Genomic DNA, 14,548 nt, shown 5'->3' with positions numbered 1-14,548 from the left:
GCCTGAAAAACAACTGCTGCTTACCTCGCTTTACAGATAAGGAAATGGGGTTCTAAGAGGCTAGGTGAGTCAGCGAGGCTGAGTGGAGACATGAGTGCAGGTAGCTGAATTCACAAATCTGTGTTCCTTCAACCTCACCTGTGATTCTCAAGCTTTATTGGCCACATGAATCTCCTGGGAGCTTGTTCAGTGCAGATTCCTGGGCTGTGCTCCAGAATTTTCACTTAATAGTTCAAGGGTGAGACCCAAGCATCCTTATTTTCAAAGAGCCTACTAGGTGAGTCCAATGCAGGTGGTTCCCTGCCCATAATATGAGAATCACACGGCCATGTCACACTGCCTTTCAGAAAAGTACCCTTTGAAATGAAGACAACACAAAAATGATGAGAAGCCATCCCCGAGCTCACTCGTAGGTCCATAAGCCCAGCATCAGGGGCAGTGCTGACTTCTAAGCATGCCTCCTGAACTCCTCCAGGCCTCCAGCAAAAGCTCTGACAAATCCTAGTACTGGCCTGCGCTAATATTTAATCAATATTTTTAAATGACTCACCTTTTCTTAACTTACTTTAAAAAGAAACTCCGTATCACTACCAAAAATGGAAACCTATTCTCATTGGCCATAAACATACGATGAGGCTAAAAGTAAAATTAACAAAAACCCTAAAATAGTAAGTAAATATTGGCTAGCTACTGTTGCTCGCCTCAGTGTCCGATCCTGAGAGCTGCTTTCTTCTAGATAAAAATGGACATTAGTAAGTGTTAATAGGGTGGGGCATTACAGACACCCCAAAACCGGAGAGAGTCTCCTTGCAGCAGAGGGATAGTAACAGAAATGAACAAAGAAGAGTTGTCTCTGTAATCCAATGCTCTTGAGTGCCCTGTCCACGCAGCACCTAAACATTTATGAATCACCAGCAGTAAGAGGACATGATCTGGGTGTCACTGGCCTAAGGCAGTGGTTGTCAGATCGAAGAGTAAACCAGAATCACCCAGAGAGACACAAGTTGCCTTAGTTTCTGATTCAGGAAGTCTGGGGCATGGCCTGATCGTCTGAATTTCTACTAAGTTCCCAGGGGATGCTGCTAGCTCTGCTCTAGGGACCACACTTTAAGGAGAGCAGAACAATGGAGGAAAGGAAGGCTTAATTCCTGGGACTCATAAACATCCGTGAGGGGCTGTCCACTGCAAGTGAGTACCAGGTGCCCAGAAGTTTTATACTGTCCTGTAGAGTCCCAACATCAGGCACCTTGTTATCCCAAAGCCTTCAATTGCTTGGCTCCAATATTCTTCCAGAAGCCTCCTCTAAGAGGGAATTAGACCCCCCCAGCTACATGGTTTAGATGGGCTAGCTCCTCCCAGGGTAACTCGTGGCAGGTGGTGGGGAGGGAGTCTGGCTAGTCTGCTGCCTACTGACCCCTGGGGCAGCATCAGTAGATGGACCAGCCTGTGCGCCTGACTTCCAGGGGGCCATGTGCCTCCTTCAGACCCTGTTGTCTCCATGACAGGGGGCTTCTACACCTGCCCAAGGGACCATTTCTGGTCTGCCTTCTCTCTCTGATGAAGCTGAGGCTCCTCTGAACCCACATGACTCAGCTTCCCCGGGTCCCTCCCCACACCTCTTGTCCTCACTTCCTGGACCTGCCTGGACCCCCTGCCCCGACTCTTACCCAGGTCACAGACCCCAGCAATGAGCTGTGTTAGCCTGGACACCCTACTCTTGGCTCCTCTCCACTAAGCATTAGGTTCAGGTAGCAAAGAACAAATATTTTTTCAAAACAACTCTTCCTGCAATTCACTGCACTGCACCTAACGCTTTTAAGGAGCTTACAGCATCAAATACGGGATCAAGAAAAACACGCTTCTTGGGGGATAGAAATCTCCCACTGGAACCACTTCCCAGAGGACCCTGGGCCTGGACTCCAGCTGTGCACCCCAATGGGATGACACCCCTGAGGAAAGAACTCACCAGGGATGTCAGAACCCATGCAGTGAGCACGAGGGTCCACACAGCCAGGGGAAAGCCTCAGCCTCACACTCACTCCCTGTGTCCCAGGGCCTCTCTCTGAACCCGCACATATCTCATTTCTTCCTCTTCAACACAGAGGAAATTATACATACCTGCAAGATTGTTGTGAGAATGGAGTTAAATAATGTATGTCAAACCCCAGCAGGGTGGCGGCCAGGTTTCCAACATGTCCCCAGGAAAGGATGGCGGCTGCTGCCAACACGACCTCTATTATTACTGATGCAACAACCATTCCGGGCAGGGTTATTTCAACTCCTGCTCCAGGCCACCCACAGACTGCTAATACCAGGGAGGAACGTCTTCCTGCTGGTGCACGCACACGATTGTGTGTGTGCGTGTGTCTGTCGGCATGCCCGCAAGTACGCACACTCATTCAAGGTCCCAACAGCCCCGGAAGCTAAAATAAAAAGGGTTAAGATGCACAGATGGTGTTTCCACGTTGCTGTTGAAATGGCTGAATGTTTGGAAAGGAAAACCCAAGGTCCAGCAAAGGAGGAAGAAACCCCATTCATCCAGGACTTCCTACTTTCCCCCAGGAGCAGGCTGGGGTTTTGGCAAGTCCCAGAGCTGAGGCCGCGGCCCCCTAAGTTGAGGAGAGGAACAAGAGGCACAAAGATGGCAGGGGAAGAAGAGGGCCAGGGAGCCAGGGAAGCGGCGTGAGGGACCCGTGTCCGCAGTCAGGAAGACCAAGGCTCAAAGCCAGCGCCCTACTCACTGCCTGCAAGTGCTCACACCCACAACTTCACCCCCACGGGCTCTGCTTCCTCTTCTATAAACTACAGTGATACAGTGAACTGAGCTGTCAGGAGCATTAAATAAAATTCCAATAATATAAACAAACACCCATGATGCATTTATGCTGTGCTCAGGCCCCTGTGCATCATTTCACTCGTCCTTGAACCGCCTGTGACCAACGCTAGAGTCCGTGCATTTTAGAGAGGTTAAGTGACCTGTTCAAGGTCACACAGCCAATAAAGGGCCAAGCAAAGATCTGGACCCATGCAGTCTCCTCCAAGTCGCACGCTGTTAGCCATAGGCAGCACAGCACAGCGCCTGGAGCAGAGTGGTTCATACAAACGGGGGGTGGGGGCAGCGGGAAGGGGTTTTCTTTCCCAAAGTCTCCATCTGGATGATGAGAAGGCAAGTGAATCTACAGACTTGATTAAGTCAAACCCAAGCTCATTGCACAAGGCTCTGGTTCCCTGTTCCAAATTTAAACAGCTGCTCCTTCAATGTAATGGAACGCAAATGTCTGAAGAGCTTCAAGTTTTAATTATCAGAGTCCTGATGAAAATCTGAATCAACAGCTGCTCCCGGCAAGGAGGCCCTCAGAGATGCCTGGAGAGGGGCAGAGCGAGGTGCAGGGAGGACACAGTTCAGACAGGACGTGGATGACTGCGGCTGTCGGGGGAGCCCTGGCACCTGCAGCTGCGAGCCATGGGCTGGACGAAATGGACAGAGAGCAGGCAAGAGGAGGACGGATCCTCTAGGGTACACCTGTCCTCGTGCCACAGAACGTGTGCGTCTGGCGTGTGTCCTGTGAAAGTGACAAAGTGGAGGGATGACAGCAAGGACTGTGGGGATGTCCTGCTGTCGAGCATTGGGTGGGTAGGGCAGGGATGTGGTATAGATACCCAGGGGGCCAAGACGGGGTCAGTGGGGCAGGAAGCAGGTGTCAGAGCAATGGCATTCAGCCAGATTAAAGACGGCATGTGACTTCAAGACCTCTGCTGTGGCATTAACTCCTATGTATCAGGTATTAGGGCCCGTACATATCCCCAACACCTTCTCTTCTCCAGGTGACAGTCATCCCCCATCCCACAGCTATGCCAGGGCAGGTACTGCCACACCACACAAAAACCTGTCCTCTACATAAAACAGAAAGACACTGCCTCCCCAAGGACTGACCCTACCTTTTGATTCTTTTCATATCTGACACCTTTTCCATCTGTGGCTCTGGGTAACTCCATCCTGGAAATACTAGAATAACAAAATAGCCAGGAGAACAGAACAGATCATGGTCCTCTTTTTGGCATGGCCCATCCATTTGGCAAGGTGACAGTGAAAGAGTTAACTGCCATGGGGCGTCTAAGTTGCTACCACGTTCCTGGAAGGCAACTGGGGGACCTGTGTCCTTTTGACACCAGCTTGATAGAGTAATTCTCTCCTAGAAAGATACTTTATGACTTGCAGGCAAGGATACTCAGGAAAGGGTTATTCACACAGACACAAAGGAATTTAGAAATGTTCCAACATAGGACTCCAGTTGAATACATGTGGTCTACTTAAGCACTCAAAGAGCATGCCATTATCAATAATTTCGAGTTCCAAATCACCCAAAGTGGGGGGACATGTGATAAAACATTAAGTAATAAAGCATAATGTGAAATAAACTGTCACATAATTATTCCAACTGTGTTTAAATATACAAACGCGAAAATGTGAATCTTAAAAAAAAACTGGAAGCACACCAAATAAAACATCAATCTCCTCTCTTCTTAAGAATGGGTTTGTTTTTCCTGTGTTTTTCCATTTTCTCACCTACATTTTCTACAGAAAACATATATTGTAAAAAACTTAAAATTTTTTCTTCAATAAAAAAGTTTAAAAACTAAAAAGGATGATAGAGAGGTCAGGGTGGGAGATACGGTGCTTAGACTTGAGGCAGCCTATATCCCGTTTTGGGCAAACCTTTCCCTACTCTCACGGTCAAATGAGGGGGATATTCTTTACCCCTTAAATCAATTCTACAAGATAATATTCGGTCAATGTTTATAGGAATACAAGTGTTCTCAGCTGCAGCAAGCATATGTCAGAGGAAAAGCCTGAAGAACCCATTCCTGAATGGGCTCTCAAGGGTTAGCAGTTGCCATGGCAACGTGTTAGCAAACAATTTGTTAAGTACTTGAAATTTCTCCTCCACTATTGATTAGTAAATGGGTATTGGAATAGTCCTGTAACTCATCACTGCCAGGGCTGGGTCCCATCAGTGCCTGAGCTGACTGCAGATGGTTCCCAAATGAGGGAGCCTAGCTCCAGGCTGCAGCCATCAGTCGGCTTGGTATCCATTCAAGGAAACAGTCACTTGGGGAAAGTTTAAGCATAATCTCCCTGCACTTGTTTCTGATAAATCAGGAAAAAGGCTTGGGTGGTGCTTGTTGATGGTGAGAAAGATGAGCCTTGCCTTTAGAACACCCACGACCACAGACATCAGCCTTCAGCCTCGGTACAATGGAAATCCACTCAGGTGCCCTCCCTGGGGCCAATATCATTATCAGCTGAGGGGGGCAATCACTCCTGCTGCAGGTCTACGTTCCAGAAGACGTGAGCCATGTCCTTTTGCCATTTTATGAAGTCTTCCCCTAAGGAGCCAGAAGTCTGCCCATCTACCAAGGACCTGCTTCTACTGGAAGACCCTGCCATGTGTCCCTGGGCATCATTCATTCAATAAAACTCCCCAGAGAGCCCCAACAACAGGTTGGTCCTTCAATCTAGAATTCTTTCTGCTTTCCTAGATCCTTATCCTTCCACTTACCAACCCGATGTATTTGCCTGCTCAGAAAAACCTCTATTTTCCCTAGCCTGTCCCCTGTGTATTGGATCAATTGCTTCTCTCTTTGGCCTCCCACAGAGCCTGAGCCCTCATTTCACTATACTGCAATTGTTTATGTTTACTTGTGTACTGCCCACCACTACTCCATGAACTCCTCGATAACAGGGATTGAGTCTTATTTAACTACATTTTTCCATACCTAAGCATGGTTCTAGGCAAAAAGCACATATACAGTAGGTGTTTGCTGGTTGACTGATTGTTTGACTAAACTTACCTCTCCCAAACCCTTCCATGTGAGACTGTATTTTCCTCCAAGTTTTTAGCCATTGCAAATGACAGACAAGGTGCCTCTTTGAATTTCCAAATGCTTACCTCAATGCTTTCAGCTTCTCCTACCAGCCTGTGCCGCCAACAGGGTGAGCCGCGCCACATTTCTGTCAAAGCACCCTTTGTTTTGTTGATCTACTTTAAAATGCAACTCAGTAGCTTCAAGAGAGAAGAAGGATGCAGCCACGTCTTCAGCGTGTCTCGAAACATCTATCACTGGCCGGCGGAGGAGATGTGACTGTCGTCTCCCTAACCCGACAAGGTGATTTTTCTCAACCACAATACAAGCCCAGTGAGCCGTACAATCATGGTGAATTCCCTATCAGCTCAACGTCCCATGCAATTTTTCAGAGGATATGATTCCATCTGAAAATAAGCACAACAGTCTGGAACTCATTTTTCCCCTGTGCCTAACTTTCAGCTTCCTATTAGTACCAGATGGCCTTCCAGGCAGAGGCACTCCTTGGCATTATCGAACAAGCATCGCTTTTGGTTCTGTCTTAAGTAGTGTCTGAAGGTGCTGAGAACTCACCCATCTTATTAGGGCATGGCTAACACACTTTGCCAAGCCTGAAGTTGTGTCAAATACCACTGTCAGGAATGCTTCAAGCTAAAGTGTGTGTGTGTGTGTGTGTGTGTCTTAAGCCAAGGAAAGAAACAGAAAGGAGAATTCAACTCTTGTAATAAAGGAATATAGGTTCGAATGGGCAAAGAAAAAACAAAGTGTGTTTGTGATTTACTGCTGTGAATAAATTACCCCAAACATGTAGCAGTTTAAAGAAAGACACATGTCTTATCTCACAGTTTCTATGGATCAGAAATCCAGGCACAGATTGGGCCCTCTGCTTCAGTATCTCATTAGGCTGCAATCATGATGCTGGCAAGGGCTGTGGTCTCATCTGAAGGCTCGGCCAGGGAAGGACCTGCTTCTAAGCTCACTCATGGGGAGGCTGGCAGGATTCAGTCTCTTGTGGGCTGTCAGACTAAAGTCTTAGTTCTTTACGAGTCACTGGTTGGAGGCCTCCCTCAGCTCCTTACCTCCTGGGCCTCTCTCAGAGTATCTCACAACACGCCACCTTGCTTACTCACTCTGATGGGCAAGGGAAAGTGCCAGCCAAGAAGGAGTGCTAGCGGGTCCAAAGTTAGTCTGTTGTAAGCTCATTGAGGAAGTGACATCTGATAAACATTTGCAGTATTTTATTCTTTGGAAGCAATTCTCTAGGTCCAGCCCACAATTGCAGGGAAGGGATTATACAGGGGCATGGGTATTGGGAGGTGGACTGATTGGGAACCATGTCAAAAACTGCCTACCACGGAAATGCCCAATAAACCCCAGAAAGGTATCACCTCTTGTCTAAGGTCTGGAACATACGAGTATTAGGTAAATGTGTTCATTTATTTTTCAGCAAATGTTTAATGAGCATCCTCTAGGGACAAAGCATTGTTCCAAGTGGTAGGTGAACAAACACAAAAGTAAACAAACCCCCTGTCCCCAGAGAGCTTATAGGCTAATGGAAAGAGTAAGACAAGAAACGAGATATGTAATGTGTTGGATGGTGCCAATGGCTATGCAGAAAACAAAGCAGGGAAGGCTGAGGAAGAGGCAACAGGTGCAGGTTGAAATATACAGCACGTAGGATAAGCCCCCATGAGAAGGTGACATTTGAGAAAAATCACGAAAGAGACTGGGGAACAAGCCACCTGGCTATCTGAGAGAAGAGCATTCCAGAAGCTGTAACTGCAAAGGTCCTGAGGCAGGAGTGTAAGTCAGTGGGGATGGGGTGGCACATGTGAAAGGGAATGGGAGGAAGCAGTAGGAATGAGGCAAGAGGAGTGTGAGGGGCAGATCACATAAGGCCTTGGAGCTGCTGGAAGAACTTTGGCTTTTATGCTGAATGAGTTGGGGAATTCCTGGAGGCTTGGGATAGAGAAGTGACATAACATATCTTATAGCTTCACAGGCCTCCTCTGAATAGTGGATGGAAAACACATTTCAGCAGGGGGGCCAGGGCAGACAGAGGGAGAGCATTTAGGGAGCTGCTGCTCTAATCCAGATGAGAGGTGACATTGGATGAACCCAGGGCTGTAGAAGCAGAGATGAGTTGGCCGGATTCTGCATATATTTCAGATTCTGGAGATGTATATATATAATATATATGCATTTGGAGGTAGAGCCACATAGCACACTTAGTCTCAGTTTCCTCCTTTTACCTACCGATGCCCAACCCTTCTGAAGGCACAGACTCAGCCTGCAGCCCAAAGCTGTGCAGTGGGAATTCCAGCTCTACAGGTCATCTCCGCATAGCATGCTGCTGCTGAATAAAAACATAATGTCTCACTGTGCAGGTAAATGATGAAAACTATTCCAAGAGGTCAGATTACCAAAAGCCAGCATTTGATGTACATCCGTCTATTGTGTGCTAGGCATAGCTCCTATGTTATCTGCATGAATACACAGGCATGGGGTCCATGGGGTCTCTGGAGATAGTGAGGCTGAGGCTCTTGGGTTCCCTGGCTGTGGGCTATGGCCACCATCCCCATATGTGTCTTATCTACAATAAGCTTCTCAGAAATGGAGGCCAAGTCTGGGACTCCCTATAGTTCTACAGTTACCATGAGCAACCAGGTCTCTGCCTGCGTACTTTCAGTGGTGGGGACCTCACTACCCCAGAAGTCAGCCCACACCATCACTACAGCTGGTTGTCACTACAGCCTTCACCAAAATCTGCCCGTACAGCTTCTGTCCACTGGCCCTAGTGCACCTTCTGGAGCCACCAGGAAAATTTCCTCTCCTTACCAAAAGACAAGTTCTCAGAGAGTTCAGAGCAATCTTTAAGTCTCCATTTGACACCAACGATGATAGCGCTAGCGAACTTCTGAATCACACTTCATGAATCACACTTGATAGAAGTGTTTTCATAGACATTCTCCCATTCACCATCCATAACAGCTGAAAATTAATTGCTAAATATTATTTTAGCTATCAGTTCTAGATGGGACAGTGAATGGGAAAAACGTTGATAAAATTTATGACGATTTTGCTCCATATTATTACTCCAGTTCTGTACATGAAGACATTGAGACTCAGAGGTTAAGCCACTTAGAATATCTGAGTAACAGTGTTGAAAGATAATCCCCAAATGGTAAAATCATGACTCTCATACAGACATAAAATGAATATGTGATGACTTATTTTCTTCTATCACTAAGTTATTTTATCCTATCATTAATCAATGAAGATTAGGAAGATATTATAACTAGTTCAAAAGAAACCACATCCACAAACAAGAAGTATCTAAACAGATGCACAAATGGAGGCAAAAATTTTTGGGGGGTGGGGGTGGGTTGCCTAGGTCACTGGAACCTCTTCCTGATGCAACAGAATGTGTGCATCTGTCAGGTATTTACCACTCGCAGAGTATAAAATACGTTCCATAAAATCAAAATCAGATAACCCAGAGGGGCGTCTTCAAACATGGAGAGTCTAGACCATCACAGTTTCCTTCTGAAGCACAAATTTCCGAGCACAGCTAGGATCTGAACCTGGTTCCTTACGACTCCTTCCACTTCATCACAATACCGTCTAAGGAAATGTGTTTAAAACATCCATTGCCTTTTTTTTAGCCTCAATCATAAAATGGTTAGACCTTAAATTGCTGGCAGCATATGAGAGGAGGAGCAGAAAAGGGCTCTGAAGAAGAAGGAGTTCAGCAGATCATTATGTCTCTGGCTCTCCGCATTTTTTCCATGTCAGTAAGAGCCTTTCCCTTCCTCTTTCCAGCAGCCTATTTCTTATTCAGTAACATGTTGTGCCACATATTTCCAGCCTGGCTCCCCTCCCCCACACTCGTTAGAGAGGGCTCCATTCGTGCAGTGAAAGGAGGTGAGGGGGTTCTGCCTGGTTTGGGTTTTAAGAAAAGTCTAGAGTCTTTCAATGGCCTCTTTGTTCTCTCCCTCAATAGTTTCTATGTCTTAAGAAATTACAAAATTTCATTCTTCCTATTGCATTAGTAGTCTGAAAAAAATAAAAAAGAAACCAATTAAAAAATAAAGTTCTAAGGCTTAAGAACGGCATTTATAATAACTTCACAGGTCTAACCTGCACTTACTGACGGCAGTTTAAACAGAAGGTTCCTTGAGAGGTGAGCAATAAAGAAGCCATTTAGTACTTGTTCTCCAGAGATGCTTTTATCAACTCACTTGCCCCCTTAACCAGCACTGGTTTCTGTATAATCCATAGAAAGAGGAGACACACCAACCAGCTCTCACATATTCGCATGGGTCAGGCCTCTTATTAAGTGCGTTTTCCCCAAATTGCAACACTTAGCGTACTTTGATGGCAAATGCTTAAATATTTCGCCAGTTTCAATGGGCTGTCAATTTCTCCTCCCAGGCAAGGTCGCCTTCTAGGCCCATCTAGGGTGAGGGCGGGGAGCCAATTCCAAAGTAGAATGTGACTCCAAATACATACAGCTTTCATTCCACATGTTACTTGTCCTACTCCATCCATGTTTCTTCCAATACTGGCTCAGAAACTGAAAACGCTGGATGCTCATCACTTCTCTGTTTGACTGAGGGACAGAGCTTGTTTAATCCACCCCCCCTTTTGTCCTCTCCTTCCTTCCTTCTTGAGAGTAGGGACTATTTTGTTAATCTGTGCATTCAGCGTCTACCTCAGTACCTGGACCAGAGTTGGCGCTGAGCCAGTGTTTGCTTAAGCAAATTGAACTCAATCCATTGATTCAATTTTTCATCCACTCATCAAATATTTACTTGTTACCTATTACGAGTTATATTCTCAATACAGAGCTGGGGCCGTTGCAGTGAAGCAGATAAGGTTCTGGCTTTCAAAAGGCTTACACTTTAGCAAGAGAGAAAGGTAATAAACAAATACATGGACACATGATATCATTTAATGAATAATAACATTTCATGTGGAAATAAAGGCTCTAAAGAAAAAAGGCAGGGTAAAGTCACAGAGAGTGACAGAGTGTTAAGAGGAGAGATACGTGTTGAGAGGAGAGATAATTCACCGTGCCTTCTATCCATCCATCCATCGATCCAACAAAAACTCACTGAGCACTGTCTTATCCATTCAGGGAAGACGTGTTGGACAGAGAGATAAAGGTAAAGCAAATGAACTCCCCTCTCAACACCACTACTCTGTTGCTCTCTGATGGGCAATGAATGAGAACAGACTAGCATTTATTCAGTGCCCACTGTATGTCAGCATGTCATACGTGGTGCCAGACCTTTTATATATAGTTATCTGATTTAATCCTAAAATTATAAACTTCCCAGAAGAGAGGCTTTATTACCTGAGGTCTACCATTGAGGACACAGAGGCTAAAAGTCATGAAAGCACCGTGCTCAGGATCCCCTATCTCCAGAGTGGTGGACCCAAGATTTGCGTCTAGATTCCTCTGTCTCTAAAATGCATGCTTTGTGTGTTACACTGTACCAACTCTGGACCGGAGGCACCCTGCCAGATACCATAGGAAATATAAAACGGCCAGACGGCATCCTTTGACCTTGTCAAAGAGATCACGAGCCCCCTAGGGAAATGGGATATATTTACATAGCCATCACCAAGGCAAAGAGGACATATATTTAAAGAACGAGAAAATGGGATGAGCTGGAATGAACAGGAAAACAACATGAAAGGTTAAAATAAAGGCAGAAAAGATCTGCAAATTAGAGATGACATTGAGTGGGGAAAGGAACACTGCTCATACTCCATCAAGCATCTACAATGCGTCAGGCATATAAAAGATGCAAAAACACATGTGACACCTGCCACCAGGCAAAAGGACAAGCTCACATCTAGCTCAGACACAAGGGGACCAGAACCTGACGTGCATCCCCCTTGGACAGAGTCCTGAGAGCCAGAAGGGTGCCCAGAAAATGAAGACTCCACCCTATGGTTTTATCTTCTCTTGAAGATGGGTACATTTCACCACAAAAGTAGAACTTCTGTTGTAGCATTCTACCTTGGCCTCATTAAATTCCACTAATGTTATCAATATTTCTAGGTAAGCCTGGCCTTCAGCAAAATAAAATTTCAGAGAAGAGCTTTAAAGCCCCCTCTGATAGGAACAGCCTAACCTCTCAGAGCCTGTTTCTTCATCAGTAAAATAAGGCAACGATTCAAAAAAAAAAAAAAAATTCAAAAGTCATTGTTAAGACTGAAAGGTGTCATCCTGCATACCAGACCCTTAATAAATATTAGTTTCCATCTGCCTCCGTTGACTGTCCTTTCCTATAGATGGTACATGGTAGTTGAGAAACCCTGCAACCATCGTGCCCCTTCCTATTCCCTTTTCAATACATATGCCCAGTGGGTGGTGAAATCCTGCGAATGTTCCTACTCACAGTGTCTCTCACATCCAATTCCTCCTTTCTGTCCCACAACTTCCCACCTGGTTGGACTGCGATGGCTTCTTAACCAGTCTCCACGCTTCCTGTCTGTACCCTCCCGTCCTTCTGAGCCCCGATCAATCTTCCCAGAACGCCCTTCGATGATGTCACTTTCTGAGATGCCAGAAAGACATAGATGGGACTTAAACTTCACAGGCTACTCTCACATGCCCCACCTGACCACGAAGTCCTTGAGGTAAGGGAACAAAATGTTAGTCAAATGGGAACATCCTCCAGGTAGAAAATTATGCTGAAGTCAGAAAAGTCCACAGGGCTGTCATGAAGGTGAGGCTACATGATGTTGGGCAGGACATGCTCAAGTAGCCTTGCCTTCAGTGGCCCCGGTAGTTGGGACATTAAAAGGCACAACCCAGGTGGTGACATGAAAGAGGCCACATCAAAGTAACCCTTCGTTAGCACATTTCATCTGAGAAGTCATTCTTCCCACCAAAACCAGCAGAACACAACTCTCTCCCAGGGCAGGAGGCAGGAGCAAAGAGCCAAGCCCAAGAGGAGAACACTCAGGCTGCAGAAACACTGCGGCTGTGGTTGGAGTGAAATGCAGGCCACCTAGGGGGAGCCACTGTCCTGAGACGTCGACTGATGGAGACCTGATTCCAAGGATATCGCAGAGCATTTGCAGGTGCCTAACCCAAAGACATTCATTCTGCAAATCGAAATGGGTGTGGCACGTCCACACGGGCTGGCAAGGGACAAGACAGGGCAAGAGGCACAAGCGGAGGAGGGGGCAGTCAGCAAGTGAGGAAAAGGACAGGTCACCTCTCCATCCACCCCAGTCATGGCCCCCAGAGAAGAGCAGGTACAAGCCACTGGCAGAAGCCAGTTACTATCTCTAGATGGGGAATGTTCTCAGGCTTCAGTGACTTTTCACTACGGAAGCTTTCCCTGACCAAGCCCCACCCAAACAAGATGAAGCTAGGTCCCCGCCACACCTTCTTACTGGACTTTGCTTTCACCGCCTTTATCATTTATGTGGTTCTCTAAGTGTTTGTCTAAAGCCTGCCTCTTTGCACCAATCTATGGGGTCTTTTCTTATTTTCTCTTACATCCCTAGTACCCAGTACCACCACTAGCTGTAGCTGAATGACCGTTAGCCAGCATCTACCTCTTCTACTAAAATCCTGGCTATTTTATGCCCAAAAGGAATATGGAAAGTACCATCCTCATGAAGTTGACAGAGGATTCCAAGAGATAAAATGCACAGAATATTTTGGTCCTCACTGACATATACGAAGTGCTCAATAAATGTCTATCATTACTTCCTTGCTTTGGTCAGGGGTCCATAGATGCTTGTTGAATAAATGGAGAAAGGCTTACATTAACTGCATATTAAACTGCAACAGAGCCCTGGCATCCACAGATATTAATATTTAGTACTTCCACTCTTTATGAGAAGGGCTCCTGGCCTGTTGTCATTTGAAGTTTTCCTGTGGCATCAGTTTCCGTCATCCATTTATTTAAATCAAAACCCAGACATGACCTGAAGGGGAAAGAGGTCTTTCAACACAGCTTCATGGCTCAGCCAAAACTCCCATTTTAAGGACGTGCAGGCAGAAGCCCAGTGGCCTGATTGCCAAAAAGGCTGAGGTCAGGAAAGCGTCACAGTGTGGCAAGTGTTCCAAGGAGTCCCCAGACACCCAGAAGCTATCAGCCCAGAGCAGTAAGATGAGAGCTCACCAGCTGCAGGAACTAAAACCAGCCCTTTTGGGGGGCTGGCTCGTGGCTGGGTATGTAGAGTCTTCAGCTGGGAAACTTTTGCCCAGTGCCTGGGGCTGAGCCAGCATGGGGAAGTCTGGCCTAATGGAAGGTGCCGTCCACTGAAGACCCAGCAGCTTTTTCCTCCTCCCCTAGATGCCAGGCTCTGGGCAGCAACAGTCTCCCCCATGATACCCCTCCAACCAAGTGGTTTCAGGCATCTGGAATGGTGCAAACCAGGCAGAGGACACAGCCCAACTTCCACCCTGGCCAGAATCACCCACTTTCCTTGCTACGACATCCCTACGTTCCTTTCTTCTGGCAGAAAGGACCTAAAGGTGTCCCATTATTCTCTCTCCCCATATAGCTCAAAGCAAGAAACCCCACTGAAATGATTTAAGCCCCCTCTGCGCCAGGAGGGTCTGGTCATGAGCTGAACCTCATTCATTGGGGTCAAATCAGAGGTGAAGACAGCAGTCAAAACAGGGAGGGTCTGGGTTCCATTCACC

The 14,548-nt window shown here is 46.5% G+C and overlaps 1 protein-coding gene across 6 annotated transcripts in view; it reads right to left on the bottom strand.

Annotated features, from left to right (window-relative positions):
• Positions 1-14,548, bottom strand: part of PTPRT (protein tyrosine phosphatase receptor type T) — a 939,599-nt gene that overhangs the window by 719,473 nt on the left and 205,578 nt on the right. The gene's annotated exons all lie outside the window — the stretch shown is intronic.

This window comes from Camelus dromedarius, chromosome 18 (genome assembly GCF_036321535.1).
Source record: "Camelus dromedarius isolate mCamDro1 chromosome 18, mCamDro1.pat, whole genome shotgun sequence".
In the NCBI taxonomy this organism is placed as follows: Eukaryota; Metazoa; Chordata; class Mammalia; order Artiodactyla; family Camelidae; genus Camelus; species Camelus dromedarius.
Note: the sequence above shows the minus strand (reverse complement) of the source record. Positions and strands in the feature narration are given on the sequence as shown.